Genomic DNA, 15882 nt, shown 5'->3' with positions numbered 1-15882 from the left:
TTAAATGCGAGATTGCAATCTCTCAGTCTAAAGTACTTGCAATTGTGTGAGTGCACCCACGGGAAAAGGGGTTACAGGTTTTGAATTCCCTCATATGAATATGAATAAGGAAGAAAGGAGAGAAAAAAATGGCCCAGCACTCACTCAGTTTTTTTAAGTGTATTTCCTTCTCACGAGTACTCTGAACAAGTTCATATGCATGCTATCCCAAATTACATATGAACGGAACTGAAAAATCCAAATATGAAATATTATTGAAACCTTGTCAATATATATGGGAGAGGTAAGGAAAGAAGTACAATAGTGAGTATATGCAGCTATTTGTAAAGCACTGTGGAGGCTCTATCATGGTTTGGGGCCAGTAGTGCTTGTGATCTTGCTAATACAGGGCCAGTATTACAGATACCAATACCAGCACTGATATGTTTAACTTATGCAGGGCTGAGCAGTCTGAAAATTACTTATGAGATGAATAATCACCAATTTTCACATTCTGAACACATTTTAATGGCCACTATATCACTGTGATATTTTTTTTTACTTTCCACTATAATGAGTTAACACAACAACAACAAACATGTATTTCAAAACTGGGTTTTTCAGAGTATCATATAAATGTGCCTGGAATGTAAAGAAGCCTGTCTCCAAACCACTTTAGATCAATTTCTGTTATTAAAGGTATATTTTTTCATTTCCAAAGAAATAATTTATGAAACACAATTCAGTGGGCTACATACTGAACCTAAAGGAAAGAAACAAAGTATTGATCCAATACCAATAAATACCAGCATTAGTATCGATACTATCAATATTTGCCCACCTCTAGCTCATACTGATGAGTGAGAAGAAGACTCTAGCTACTTCTCTTCAGTGTAAACATTAACAGTGTGGAAATATATATCTGGTTGAATGTTAAACATACACTGTCTTATTATTATTACTGCCATAATATATCCCGTCCTGTATAAACTGTTTTTAAATCACACAGTGGCACAGAGGCTCTGGAGTAGACCCCACTCCAAAAATGTTGCAAATGACTAGAGCCCAAATTTAGACATATTTTGGCTTTAAATGATGCTTGGTGATCGGAATAAGATGGGGCTCCAGGACACGGGGAAAGCTTCTGATACATGAAAATATGTGTAAAATAAGTGCTGCTTTAGTGTTTTTCCACATAGAGTGGTGTATCTGACAGTAATTTTATACTACTTAAAAAATAAAATAAATAAAAAATAAAAACCTTGTCTCACCTTGTCAATCACAGAACAGAAACATGGTTTACACAGAGCTGTGGCTCTCAGCAGGTGTCTGTCAGAGGATAGAAACAAAGTACTGATCCTTTCATGCTAATATCAATCCCATACCAATACCAGCGTTGGTATTGAAACTATGGATATTTGGATCAATACACCCAACTCTTGCTCATCCCAATAAGTGGGATGAAGATTCTAGCTGCTTCTCCTCAGTGTAAATATTAACACTATGAAAGTATATATCTGGTGAATGTCAACACTGTAATGCCATAATATATCTTGACCTGTATAAACTGTTTTTAAATCATACAGTGGCACAGAGAAGCTCTGGAGTAGACCCCACTCCAAGTCCGACATATTTTGGCCTTAAAAGATGCTTGGTGATAGGAATACGATGGCTTTCCAGGACACAGAGAAAGCCTCTGAAGCATGAAAATATGTTAAAGTACTGCTGCAGGAGTGTTTTTCCACTTAGTGGTGTGTCTGCCAGTAATGTCGCACTCTTAAAAAAATTAAATAAATAAATAATCTTGTCTCGCCATGTCTTTCACTGAACGAAAACTGAGTTTGCACAGTGCCATTGCTCTCTGCAGGTCTCTGTCAGCCAGTTAATATGGAGACACACCTGCGCACACACACACAAACATCCTACTTGCCCTGTGGAAATGTCAGACATCAGTGCCAGCGCCCACCGTTTCAACGTCTGCACGTCTTTAAAAGGATAATATCAGTCACACCCATGAGCTGGTGCGCAACATTCTCTCTGAGGTTTGAACGTACATGTACAGACACAGCAGCATATTTTTCATCTCACATTAAGTTGTGTTTGTTTTGGTGGTGGCCTTCCCTCAGGCCTTGTCACCATTACTGCACGTTACAGCACTCTGCACAGTGGTGAAGGCTAATGTCCCTCGGCCCAGATGAGTGTTACTTCATGCACATATCGTGGACAAACTGTACGTATATCCTTTTCCCCCCTAAACAGTGTTGATGATCTGAGCCTGCCCTGTGGGAAGCTACATATGATTAAGCCACAGCTGCAAACTCCAAGCTCACTGTTTTTCTTTTTGCTGACATATAATGGTGAAAATACACTTCTCAGAATAATTAAAGGAACGCTCTAAAAACATCAGACCTTTATGGGAGAAAAACCTCGTGCTGGATATTATGGTAAATGGCCTGTATTTATATAGCGCTTTACTAGTCCCTAAGGACCCCAAAGCGCTTTACATATCCAGTCATCCACCCATTCACACACACATTTACACACTGGTGATGGCAAGCTACATTGTAGCCACAGCCACCCTGGGGCACACTGACAGAGGCGAGGCTGCCGGACACTGGCGCCATTGGGCCCTCTGACCACCACCAGTAGGCAACGGGTGAAGTGTCTTGCCCAAGGACACAACAACCAAGACTGTCCAATCCGGGGCTCGAACCGGCAACCTTCCAATTACAAGGCGAACTCCCAACTCTTGAGCCACGATCGCCACGATCGCCCAATCAGATTATACTGATATGGACTAGATAATGTGTTGGGAACAAAAAGGATGCTACAACATTTGATAGAAATTAAAATGATCAACCTATAGAGGGCTGAATTAAAAGAGACTCCAAACATCAAATTGCAAAGTTGCATTGCAGCAACTCAAAATGGTATTCAGTAGTTTGTTTGGCAATAGATGGTGTCCCAAGGAATCCCCTCCCAGATATGGACCAGGGCATCACTGAGTTTCTGGTCAGATTGAGGTGCATACTATTGCCACAGCTTCTCCAGACTCTTTCATGTCTGGACATGCTAATTCTGGTATTCTATGGCAAAACACACGGTGCTGGGTAGTGAGCACGGCGTCCTATAGTAGCGGTCCCCGAGTAGCGGTCCCCGAGTAGCGGTCCCCGAGTAGCGGTCCCCGAGTAGCGGTCCCCGAGTAGCGGTCCCCGAGTTGAGGCTCAGGTGTGAAATGGATAGTTTTCAGGGTTTTTATCTTTTTTTTAAAATTGTTTTTATTGTTAAATGGGTTTCCCTGGGTCTTTTCCCATGTGTTATGAATAAATCTTCTTTTATTTTGTTGTATTTATCCGCAACACCTTAAAGGCCTTGAAAATATCGTTGGACATAAACTGGTCTGTGGCGCAAAAAGGTTGGGGGCTGCTGTCCTAGAGGACGTCAGGCCCCCAAGCCACCCTCAGGAAGTCTGTTTTTGATTCTGACACTGACTCTAGACCAGGGGTGGACAACTCCAGGCCTCAAGGGCCGGTGTCCTGCAGGTTTTAGATCTCACCCTGGGTCAACCCACCTGAATCAAATGATTAGTTCATTACCAGGCCTCTGGAGAACTTCAAGATATGCTGAGGAGGTAATTTAGCCATTTAAATCAACTGTGTTTGATCAAGGATATATCTAAAACCTGCAGGACACCGGGCCTTGAGGCCTGGAGTTGCCCACCCCTACTCTAGACAAATGCACAGCTGGTGAAAAAAAAATAAAAGTGGCATCCACCTGTAGCCTAAAGCTATTTCTGTTATCGGAGTTGTATCATTGTTGCTCCTTTTTCAGTAACAGCAAAGCAACTGAAACTGATTAGCACCCCCCTCTGCTACTTAACTGCTCACTTCATTATACCGTAGGTTTAACTGCTTACTCTGATTGAAAAGTGTTCCTTTTTTTTAGTAGTGTATGTAGTGATGGTGAGTGAGAGAGAGATAGTGAGTCTGTAGATTACTGGTGTTGATGGCTGCAGTCTATAGAAGACATACTTCCTGTGTCCCTGACATGACACGACCTGAGTTATGTGGGATAGGTGAGGAGTGTTCACGCATACAGCTGTCATGTGAGAAGAAGGATCTGCAGTTTAAAATATGTAGTGGGATGGCGGGCCAGTAATGAAAATGTAATGTGCAGTGGAGTGTTTGACACCAGCAAGGCCTTGTTCATATCTGTATAGGCCATCTGTCCAGTCCAGGCACGTGACACTGGGAAACATCTATTAGCAGCACACTGTATTAATTTTATACTGAATGGAGACTTTTGAAGGTGCCAGTGAAAAACACTGGCAGCAAAGCCAACGTAAGTGCCAATGACTAAACTGCTCAATGTCTCAACATCTAAATCTTGCAAATATAAGGTCTTTAAAAACAAGAGCCAAAACTATAAAGTAAACAAAGCTTAATGATGATTTACCAAAGCAATGGTTTCAACGTTTTAGAAATAAAGCCTTTACATCCCGGCAGGACTGTTTGTTTCACGCACCTTCGCCCGCAGGCCCCTCTGCTGCGCTCATGTTGTTTGTTGTTGTTGTTGTTGTTGTTGTTTTAATCTGTTGTTTTAATCACATTGGTAACGACTGAAAACATTAAAGCAAAGGAGTCTCACTCTGATTTCAAAGAAAATAGTCTTCTTTTTGTGAGGTTTTAGATTACTACTAGTTTGAGCCCCGTTATATTAGACTAAAATTAATAGATTAATAATATTAATTAAGTACCAGACAGAGTATTTACGTGCCTTAGAAAGCCGACTAATCATATAGGGAGTCTGTGTTACCTTATTTGACAGAAATCTTAGCTTTTACTGTTGTTTCTCCGTTACGATGAAAACATGCTGGTGATCTTCTTTTCCTCCTGGGGTAAAGGGCATAAAAGTTTTCATGGCATGTGGGCCTTGTTTATACAATGTTTAAAGCACAAAAGTCAAATGTTGGGATAAGGCTTGGTCCTCTTTTTGTGAGAGGAGTGCGCCATCCTCTCTGAGCGTAGACGATCTCTGTTGCTGCTGGTTTTGACAGCGGTAGGGGAGCTGCTGGGGAGAGCGGAGGACCCGTGTGGACCACAGCTTGCTGTAGCAGCGGCTGAGAGGGGGGGGGGACGGACACGCACCAGCCGGACACAGACTCTGAAACACACACACCTACCCACAACACACACGCGCGCCTCTCTCAGCCTTTTCAGCAGCATCAACACACATTTCACTGACGGGGTGGAGGAAACAACAGTCGGGTTGCAGAAAACGGTGAGTGTTTCTCATCTCCTTTGCTGCTTTAAAGATGGAGTGGGGGGTGTGAAGGAGGGGGGTGTCTTTATTCTTTCATCCCCCCCACGACATAATAATGAATAATGGTGCAGCGAGTGTGTCAAGTCTTGTCATCTGCCGCGATGTCCCTGTGATGCCGGCTGGTCCAGGATGCCCAGGTTTGCGGTAATATAGCAATATGGACGCCCGGTATTATTTTGGATGCCGCCGAGTATGAGGCAGACGTTGCAGTGCGTGCACTAGCCGCACTGCATCTTGAGGAGCAGTAGCATCAAAGCCACAGGAGGGGAGGGAAAGCGGTTTGTCGGTGGGCCCTGGCGTTGAATGAAGCTGCTGGTGCAGCAGGGTCGGTGCCGCCGGCCGGTGCGGGCAGGCCCGTGGAAGCGCTGAGCGGATTACTTGATGTCTGCTGGTGATGCTGCCAGCTGTAGCTCAGCTCCCCCCTCCATCCTCCCGGTGTCATTTCAAGTGTTTTGACTTAAAGGGAAGCTTAAGCCGCCCTTGATTTCATATCAGAGATTTTGAGATGTAGGGTAAGAGCTCGACTGATTATAGTCGATAAAACGAAACCATCCTACATGAGTTTGGAGGACAAAGGCACCCAGAGACGAGGACAGCCTTTAATATTTTTCAAGATTTGCTTGAAATATACATCAGCAGTCATATTACACCCAATCGTATTATTATTATTACATCAGCTAAAAAAATGTTGTTCACCTTGCCATATAATTGTAATAGTAGCATTTTAGCCGTCCTTTGTCATTAACGATTAGTGAATATTACTGAGCAAATGTTGGCCATGTTCTAAGGAACTTGTGAGTTGGAAGTTTGTTAAAGTGTAGACAGTTTAAGACAAAATGCTGTAAAATGTAGAAATCTATGATTCTCAGTGAGTGCACCTGAATACTGCAAAATGTGCATTTAGAAATAAAGAATACTGCAGTCACCGAAGGATTGGACAGCACTCCAACATCAGTAGGAATGGGAGCGTTTCTGCCATTCATCTAGACGTATTACAGTGGTTATGTGAGTGCTTTGTGTGTTTGCACTTTGTTAGAATGGTGTGATGCAGTGTTAAGGGTTAGTTAGCAATGGGCCACGATGGTGTAGATGCTGTAGTGATCATCTGTATGGAATGAAATGTGCAATACAGCAGGGAGTTGTGACAAAGCTGATGTCCTGCCGCAGTCCAAGAAAGACAAGAAACTCAGTTTAGGGCACACTGGGGACGACATATGATTTTACTGTGGGGATTATGGTGGGCATGCTAAAAAAATAGTATAATGCATCCAAACAGCTGTCAGTATTATACATTAAAGCGTAGAATCAATACAGAACATTTCTGCTGTTGTATAGATGTAGGCAGGATGAAAAGTAAATAATTGTTTAAATTCTACTAGTTCTGACTGTAATTTAACAGACAAGTTGCTTACAGTGTGGGGCTGCAGATGTGAATGTGCTGGAGACTATTCTGAAGCTACAGCGTGGTCTGTGTCTGTGGATGAGATGAAGGTGGAGCTGAATAAACAGAACGTATTTGCTATAACAGCACAAGTGTGGGAGAAAAGTTGATATAGCATAGTATTGCAGTATTTTGCATGACGGTGTATCGATACAGGAACACCAAATAGCAGTATTTTTTTTAAATAAATTTGATTTCTCTGAATATTATGAACAAGAGGGCTCGTCTCATGCACCGCTATCCTGGGATAATGTTAGTTGAGCAAATTTACTTTAAATCTGCTCAGCCGAAAAACCGTCCCACTGCTGCCTCCTAATTCAGAGCAAGCTAATAGTTCAGTCACAAGTACCAGTTTTGGTTGTAATTGCACAGGTTGCTTGATGGGAGGCAACATTTCTGCAAACAGATGCAGTTTGACATAATTGTAACAGTTAAATGTGAATATCTGTCTATGCAGATATGATAGACAGAAATGTAGATAACAAATATATGTCGATAGAAAATATGGGATTTTTTGACAATTTATCACAGTTAATTGTTGTAATATCATGAAGAAATTGCATGAAATTGCTAATGTGATCCCATTCTATTGCAGACTGATATCTGATTGATATCAGATATCACCAAATGTTGATATTTTATTAAATAAAATATCATATCATACCATAACATCATATCACGAATGAAATATTGTGATAGTGTTCTGTTGTGGGATTCCCACCTCTACATAATATAGACTCAAATGTAAATGCAATGTAATGTAAATGACTGCAACCCTGATTTGCTTATTCATTGTGATTTCAAGGAGCTGAGCCCAGTGTCCCTGTTATGCAGTGAAAAACAAACAAACAAGCACTGCTCTTTGCATAGTGTTTAATTAAATGCATACATGCTTGTTCTATATGCTGCAGAAAGTCACCAGTGACTTCCACACCTGGCTGCAAAACAGTCCATGAGTGGGTAGAATCTTTTTGGAGGCAATAAGAATGGCACTGTGTGTCACTGCAGAATTTAAAGTGTGAGTTTTGTGGGGGTTTTCCTTGGGGTACTAACATTTGCAGCATGATTCATTATGACTTGATGCCGTGTGCCCACTCTGACCCAGGGGCACTACCAAGGGGGGGCCAAGGGGGGCACTGGCCACACCCAAAATTTGCTAGCGCCCCCTGGCATGACTATCCAAAGATGGTTATAATTTTAGTAAACGTGAGCACAAGCGAGAGGAAGACAGCCTACAATGAGTTGAAACATGAACTTGTTATTTATTACTACACATGCAGTTTTTGTCATTCGTATTGTGTCAGTTTGTACATCCCTCACGATCTTCTGTTTTTGGTGTGCCACCCCAATATTTTCGTAGCCCCTATATGGTCACCCCTATGAAAAAATTCTGAAAAAATTGACCATGCATAGGAAAGGACTTTAGAGCACAGAAAATAATTGCAGGTTTAATAATTGTTGCAGTGAACAGGAAGCCTATAATTGTGGCGGCACCAGAATGCTAATATCAACCTGCTAACCTACATTTCGAAAGCTCCAGTCAGCATTTAACTCTCTGTTCTTTTATAATCTCCAGGAAAACACAGCGAGAGCTGAGACTACAAGAAAACATATCTAACTTTAACTGCCTTTAAGGTTTTAATTTCTTCTAAAACGTACGTGACGAAGCTCTCTGCAGTTATACGATCTCCTGCCACACAGAAAAAAATTCATAGGTGAGAATTAATAGAAAAAAAAAAGATTGTACACAGTTGTAACTGACAGGTACCGAATTATATTAAAGCTTTTCACTGAAAACATTTTGACAAGTCACAGCACGGAAAAGCACAGGTTTGAAAAATGAAATGAAAAGTCTGAACTACATCAAGACACTTGAATATAACAGTACCGCTATTACATATCGCCTCAGCTTTTATATGACGAGTCAACAATTCCTTCAGGTCCTTTTCTCTTCATTTAAAAATGTTACCTAAAATAATCTTCTCTTTTAAAAGTAGCAAACACCGGGTTTGTTCTTGCAGCTGTAAATAGTGTTATAATGGTAGTACTATAATTGTTATCCCATGGCATGGCAGGTGTTGCATGTTGGCACTGTGGGCATGACTGCTGTTGGTGAGCTTTTCCCCCGTGAGACATCAGACGACATAGCTCCAGTCTCCTGTGAAAACTCCCCGGCCTGTCAGAGCAGTGCCAGCACTGAGCCATTACTCATGGCAGATGCACTGTCACCATCACTCTCCCGCTCTCCCATTTATCCACAGCCCATTAGACGAGAAGTCAGGCGATGGAGCTCGAAGTTTTGGTTTCGGTGTATTCTCATTCTAACCGCTGTCGACTTAAATGATCGAACGATCTAGAAACCAGAGACAGGTATGATGTTGTTTTCAGACTGATTGGGGATCAGGGTTCAGGTCAGCTTCCTTATATAACACCAAGGATTTAAATTAGTTTCATTCTCTGAAAAGGTTTTCTTTTCCATAGTATAGCTGTGATTAGAGCTAGAGGTTATTACAGTGGAAGATAACCTCAAGGAAGAATTACAGGCATAATTAGGTCAACTTTTAAAACCAGAAAAAGGAATGAAGAAAAAATATATGTGCATGAAGCGAATGGCCACTTTGTTAGATACACCTGTTCAACTGCTCATTAACTAAATTATCCAAACAGCAAATCACACAGCGGTAACTTAGTGTATTTAGGTATGTAGACATGATAAATGTGACCCGTTGAAGTTCAAATTGGGCTTCAGAATGGGGAAGAAAGGTCACTTAATTGACTTTGACAGTAGCATAGGTGTTGGTGGTAGGCTGGCTGTTCTGAGTATTGCAGAAACTGCTTATTTACTGTGATTTCCCCCACACAGTCAACTCTATGGTTTACAAAGAATGGTCAGAAAAAGGGAAAAAAATGCACGAATGCACATCATGTTAAACCTTGAAGCAGGTGGGCTATAGCAGCAGAAGACCACAACTGGTACCACTCAAGTCAGCTAAGAAGCTGAATCTGAGGCCATGGTTTACACAGCCTCACACACACAGCCTACCCGAGTGTTGTTGCTGACCATGTTCATTCTATCTGAAGCCTTCAACCATGTTCTGATGGCGACTTCCAGCAGGATAGCACACCATGTCACAAAGCTCAAATCATTGCAAAATGGTGCCCTGAAAATGAAATCAGCTCACTGCACTCAAATGGCCTCGACACTCACCAGATATGAATCCAATAGAGCACCTTTGGAGAGATGGAGGAGATGCATACTGTGGATGTGCAGCCAACAAATCCATCAAAGCCTGTGGGATGTTGTCATGTCAGTATGGACCAAAATGTGTGAGCAATGTTTCCAGCACCTTCTTGAATTTGTGCAATTAAGAATTAATATTGAAGGCAAATGAGATCCAACCTGTAAAGCAAAGTGCAACTAATAGTAATGATGAATTAATATAGTACATTTATGAAACATTTAATTTAATTTAATTTAATTTAATTTTTACTTTGCCACTTTTTAGGTTAATGTGATTTAATTAGTGACAAAATAATATGTTAGCATTATTAATACATTTGCAATTTTTTTCATAAACATAATAGAATCCCATTGAAAAAAATTACATTTACCGTTTCCTAATTTCAAATGTCTTTGAATTCCCGTTCTTGTTCTAACAGATCCAATTATTCCATGTAAAAATAAAGAAAAACATTGTAAAAATTACATTTTATAATCCTAAACATTGAAAAATAAACTTCTCTGTTGATTAGTTGTTAAATTCAACTGGAAAAACATACAAGTATCCTACTTTAACTATTATGAGGCTCCCATAGGAGAGCTTGTACATTATTACCTCCAGTATGTATTTGATGTGTTAGAATTGGTGTTTAATATATTGAAATTGGAAACAACAAGGAAACATTGCTTCTTTTGTTAAATTTGTCTACAGAGATTGTTTTTTTTCTTCTTGCCAGTACTACATAAGAACAATAAAGTATTCAGGTGCACATACTAATGAAGTCACAACAGGAGCATCTTGGGGTTTTGTCTTCAGACCAGATTTACTCATTTGTGCTGTGGAAGCTGCAGCCGAATGAACACAATTAGCATCATAGTACATCATAGACCCTTCGGTACTCTGTGGGTTAATAGCACCCTGCGGCGATGGTGGGGTGGGGGAACATAAACATCACCCCTCATCTTTGCTGTACTGCTTGGCTCATGGCTGAATGTGTCTGGGTGGCTGTTTTCATTAAGGGATTGGAACACATGAAAATTAGCATCAGTGGTTGAAGATTGATGAATTAGAGAATGGGGACAAGTTAAAGCCAGGGCTGGAGGGTGACACGTAGCTTCTGCTGGAAGGTCTCTGATAGAGCAGATGCTAGTGTTCTCCTCTCCTTTTTTATACAAGACAGATGGTTTTGTAATTGTGTGTGTGTGTGTGTGTGTGTGTGTGTGTGTGTGTGTGTGTGTGTGTTTTCCATTTTTGGAATATGATGTTGTTGCGGGAAGATGGAAGAGACCCAGTTTTGCTCAGTGAGGGGCTTTGAGGACTACAGCAAATAAGCTGTGTTGTGTGAAGCAGATCTGATTTTCTGCAAGACTAAATTCAAGTATTTGATGTCTTTGCTAACATAAACACCAAGCTAGAGCTTAAATTAAAAACTGAATCTCCAGCTAAGGCAGGGCAATATCTCGATTCGCCATGATATCTTTGATTGTGTGTTGTTTTGTGATCAACTCAATAAGCTGCATCTTTCCAACTGTCGTAGGGTAGACAGTGAGCTAGAACCAGATTTTCATTTAAACAAGTCAGTTCTTCAAGCTAGACATATGAAAATGGTGTCTATTTGCAGCTACCAGTAGGCACCCCCCTCCTAAACCTACTTGACCCCTTTGAAAATGAGATGTTATATCTCAAGAGGCTTAATGCATTTTTAACTGCTCAGCAGACTGCATTCAGCGATAAACATTCAGGTTATGAAGGAGACATCTGATGGTTTTCTTAAAGAACTTCAAAATCTCCAGTGTTGAATGCCATGGATAAGCTGCTCATGCAGGTTTGAAGCATGTTCTTTATGTTGTACAAAAACTGCATTTTAAACCAAACTGTGATATTTTTCCAACTTTAATCAAGTGGTTTTAATTCAGAAAACAACGACGATCCAACAGCGAGTTAGATCAAAATACAAAATACTAAAGTCCAAAAGTCTTGAACTTATGTGCAGGTTTGAGAGTTGGTTAATTTACTCCTTTTCCACATATGCAGTCTAAGTTTATGAACTTTGTTGCCATAGAAAAACAATGGCTAACTTTTGATTACCTGAGAGAATGAAACCAGGTCTTATTATGCAGAGACAGCCACCTACTGGCACTATGACACTAATAATACTAGATAACGTCTATTCACTGGGCTGACAACATCCAAACCAAGTGGCAGGGACTGTGTACAGAGTTGCACACAGAAAACAATATTGTCCTAACTGATTTATGGCTGATATTACTGGCTCATATTAAATATTTGCAGATTTGTTGGTATTTTTTAATGTAAATAATTTAATGTAAAGAAGAGAAAGGAGAAACACCATTCAACCATGTTATAAGGGTTGATGTTGCATGCTTTGTCCACAAGACAATACATGTTTGGAATGTCACAAAGACAACAACCAGTAAATCCAAGCAGAGTCAGGCAAAGCATATATCTCTATCTCTATATATATCCGATTTTTTACATCACCAATTATCAGTATTGGTATCGTTCAGAAATTTTTTAAATTGATATCGCTCTGCAAAAAAACACAGCTACTGCGCAGAGAGATTAAAAAGCCTTTTGTGGAATTTGAAAAAAAAAGTTCAAAATATTTATTAATTGAATTATGAAAGGAAAGGAAAGGAAAGAAAAGAGAAATGGGAAGGCACAATGCTGGAGAATAGAGTGAAGGAGCACAACAAGACTAAGATTAATAAAAGGATGCATGGCATAGCAATCTTGAACTCCTGGCTCACATGTATACACACATATTGAATCCTGCATGTGTCCACTAATATAGTAACACAACAATCAAGGCTAAACGATAATCAATAATGACTTTTATTTGCCCCTGTCACTATCTGCCCCTCAATATTATTTCAGGCCCTTTTGAATAGAAAGCAACCAGTAAGTGTGACCCTGCTTGTAGACTGCAGGTGAGTTGCTTGTGGGGATCAGGTGGGCAACAGATGGTAGAGTGGGTGAGAGCAGATGAGTTGCCAGACTGGTGGTAGATGTCACTTGCTGAGTGTAAAAAAAAAAAAAAAAAAAGTCCAATATGTATTTCTGAAGGGATGATTTGATTTCATATACTGAGACATATGCACAGTTTATTTAGATATGATTATCTTCACAACATAGCAGATGTCTCCAGATCTCTTAAAACCACATAGATTTCCACTTCTGACAAACTGCTAATTCTTCCAGTTCCTCTTATCCCTGAAGTTGTTTTTTTCTTAAATATACTGTTAAGGAAACAAAGGAAGCATGCTCAAATCCCGGCGGTGTGAGCTTAATTCATTGTATAGGCAGCTTAAAAATAAAATTACCCCCAGGCAGCCGAATCTTTGTCACAGCTCTAAAATGATTAGTAAGGATTTAAGTCAAAGAAGCCATTAAAGAACCTCTTTTATCGCACCGGACATCCAATTGGTTCAAGGCACCAGCATCACATGACAATTGTGAACCAACCAGCCTTAACAATGACTATTAAGGCTGTATTTATAGGGTATAATTGAATCTGGCAGCTTTTAACTACATATGCAGCCGCAAATAACTGCATCATCACTTTATATAGGACTGGAGGAATTTTATCCTAAAGTTTTCATACTTGATTTGCAGAGTGTGTAATTATGCATTGCTTTTTAAGCCCTTTCACTGACCTGAATCAGACAGAGCTCTTACCACATCTACACCAGCCCGAGTAGCCTACACCTGCATGGAAGACTGGAGTCGTTTCCTCAGGAGAAAGTGAGCCCGGTCCCAGTTGCTCGTGGAGGTTACTCTGAAATGAGCGTCTGCTAGTCGTCAGTATAGGAGTGGTAGAAGTGCTTCGGAGCCCGCATATGTCCTCAACCCTGCTTGTCTGACCTCGGAGAAAGGCTCTTCTGAGCACTCCTTCAGTAAGAGTCCTCGGCTTGCACTCAAAGAATGGCTTTGTGGAGAAAAATAAACTGTGCAGTGAGCAGATGAGCAGGATCGAGAAGACAAACGGTTCTCAGTGTAGAAAAGCTATCCATCAGCAGACTGATAAACCTATTAAAGACCCTCAAGTTTGTCGGCCTTGAAGATAAGAGATAAAAAGAAAGGCATCTGTCATGTTAATATATATATATATATATATATATATATCTTTTAATACTTGTTTATTCAAACGTTAATTATATTTGAACCGGATGAGTTATATGCTCAGATGCTTAAACTGCACTATGGAGAGACTGGAAATCCCCATGCTGTTTGAACCAACACAGATCTTCCATTGTCACCACAATAACATATACAAGGTACCGAGTTGCATTTAATCTGCTAATGCAAAATTACATATTTTACTTTTCTATTACAATTGCTAGAAAAATTACAACAAATATACAATTTTACCTAAAAATCTGCTTTTATGATAATGCTTTTTTGTGCACCAATCCATTTAAATGTACTTCCAGCATTTTTTTTTTGTTAGCTGACTTGATGAAAACCAGGCTGCAGAGTGTGACTTGCCGGAAAAGAAGAAGTCTTGTCCCTTTTTTCTTACTCAGCATTATTTTTATGCATTTGTGTGACTGCATTTATACGTCAGTAGCATTTCCCATCAGCGAGAAGGCTGCAGACTGTGACTCTAGCTGCTCTGACCTCTCTGTCTCCTTTACCTTCATAGCTGCTGAGCTGGTGTGTTTTAGCACTGCCAGTTACTCTGTATTGTCCTTTCAGTGCCAGGTTGTGTTACTCACCTTGGCTGACAAATGCATCATTGGCTATTGTCATAGCACTTTATCTTATTGGAGCTTCACAGAAGAGAAGAACACTTTAATAGAATATGTCTCTAATGTATTGATTTTATATTTTGCTTTATTCTGCCTTAGTTGCTTCTGATAATGCTCATCTGTTCAGCAAGAAGCAATTTTGTGAATCTCAGTGGCTGATACTGATCAAAGGATTAAACAGATTACAATCTGGCAGTTTCCTACTAAATTAGCTACTAGATCTTCTGCAGTCTTTTGATCTTTTGTATCTCTCTTCTGTGGGAAAGAGATAACCATGAAGTCTCTGCTGCAGATATAGACTGCAGATACTCACAGGAAGATTGAGATCAGACAAGCTACCTCCACATAAGCAAACTGTATGATATGCTAACTATATATACTATAATATATATCTATAAGCAAACTTCCTGTCCAATAACAAAATAATAGTGTTGGTGGTACTGGAAAGAGCTACAAAAATTAAATGAAAATGAGCTGCTGTACATCCACCTTTACCTGACATATTATACCAAATAAAAGAAGGTGCAGCAGATTTATATCAATATAAATTAAATTTGTATATTAAACATGTTAGTGACTTGCACCATATTCCAGTATAATTTTTACTTCATCAGATAACAGGACATTAATCCTTTACTCTTTTCCAATCACCCCCATAATTTTCCTTGGGACTGCTTTGATCGTTTGCTAATACTGAGGCTGCTGGCTTGTGGCTGGCTCTGAACCCTGGGTAGCTTTAGCCTTAGCCACTTTGTGTCTGTTAACTTCTTTAAAATTTTGCTTTTCAGCTGGGTGAAGGTGATTAGGTTTGCTGTTACAAACTCTGTATCTTCTCTCACAGTGAGGAGCTTCCATGGTAACGACATTTCTCTGTGACTGTGCACTCTGCTAGTTGCATCATTGTACAAGCCTTACGACATCATCACCAGTCTGGGCTAAGAACACTGGAAATCATCCGATTGCGGTGTCTGCTCGGTCCGTCGGTGTTGAAAAAATAATAATTTTAATTTAAGTTATGTAAAGCTTTTTTCCCTCCAGCTGATATACGTCATATATTGTTACATATCTCCCTTTGGTAATTCTCTCAACAGAAGAAAAGTAACGTTACGAATTATGGGATTTGAATGCATCCACATTATTTAAATTA

At 40.1% G+C, this 15882-nt stretch overlaps 1 protein-coding gene across 6 annotated transcripts in view; it reads left to right on the top strand.

Annotated features, from left to right (window-relative positions):
- Positions 1-5030: 5030 nt before the first annotated feature.
- nrcama (neuronal cell adhesion molecule a) overlaps positions 5031-15882 on the top strand; it is a 61478-nt gene continuing 50626 nt past the window's right edge. For 3 of the 6 annotated variants that reach the window (XM_085137452.1, XM_085137448.1, XM_085137447.1), the window contains exon 1: positions 5032-5259. The gene's annotated coding sequence lies outside the window, so the exon portion shown is untranslated. Of the gene's footprint in view, positions 5260-15882 lie in introns of all 6 variants that reach the window. The other 3 variants (XM_085137450.1, XM_085137449.1, XM_085137451.1) reach the window with 2 other exon arrangements.

The sequence above is a fragment of the Neolamprologus multifasciatus genome, chromosome 17 (genome assembly GCF_963576455.1).
Source record: "Neolamprologus multifasciatus chromosome 17, fNeoMul1.2, whole genome shotgun sequence".
Classification (NCBI taxonomy): domain Eukaryota; kingdom Metazoa; phylum Chordata; class Actinopteri; order Cichliformes; family Cichlidae; genus Neolamprologus; species Neolamprologus multifasciatus.
Note: the sequence above shows the minus strand (reverse complement) of the source record. Positions and strands in the feature narration are given on the sequence as shown.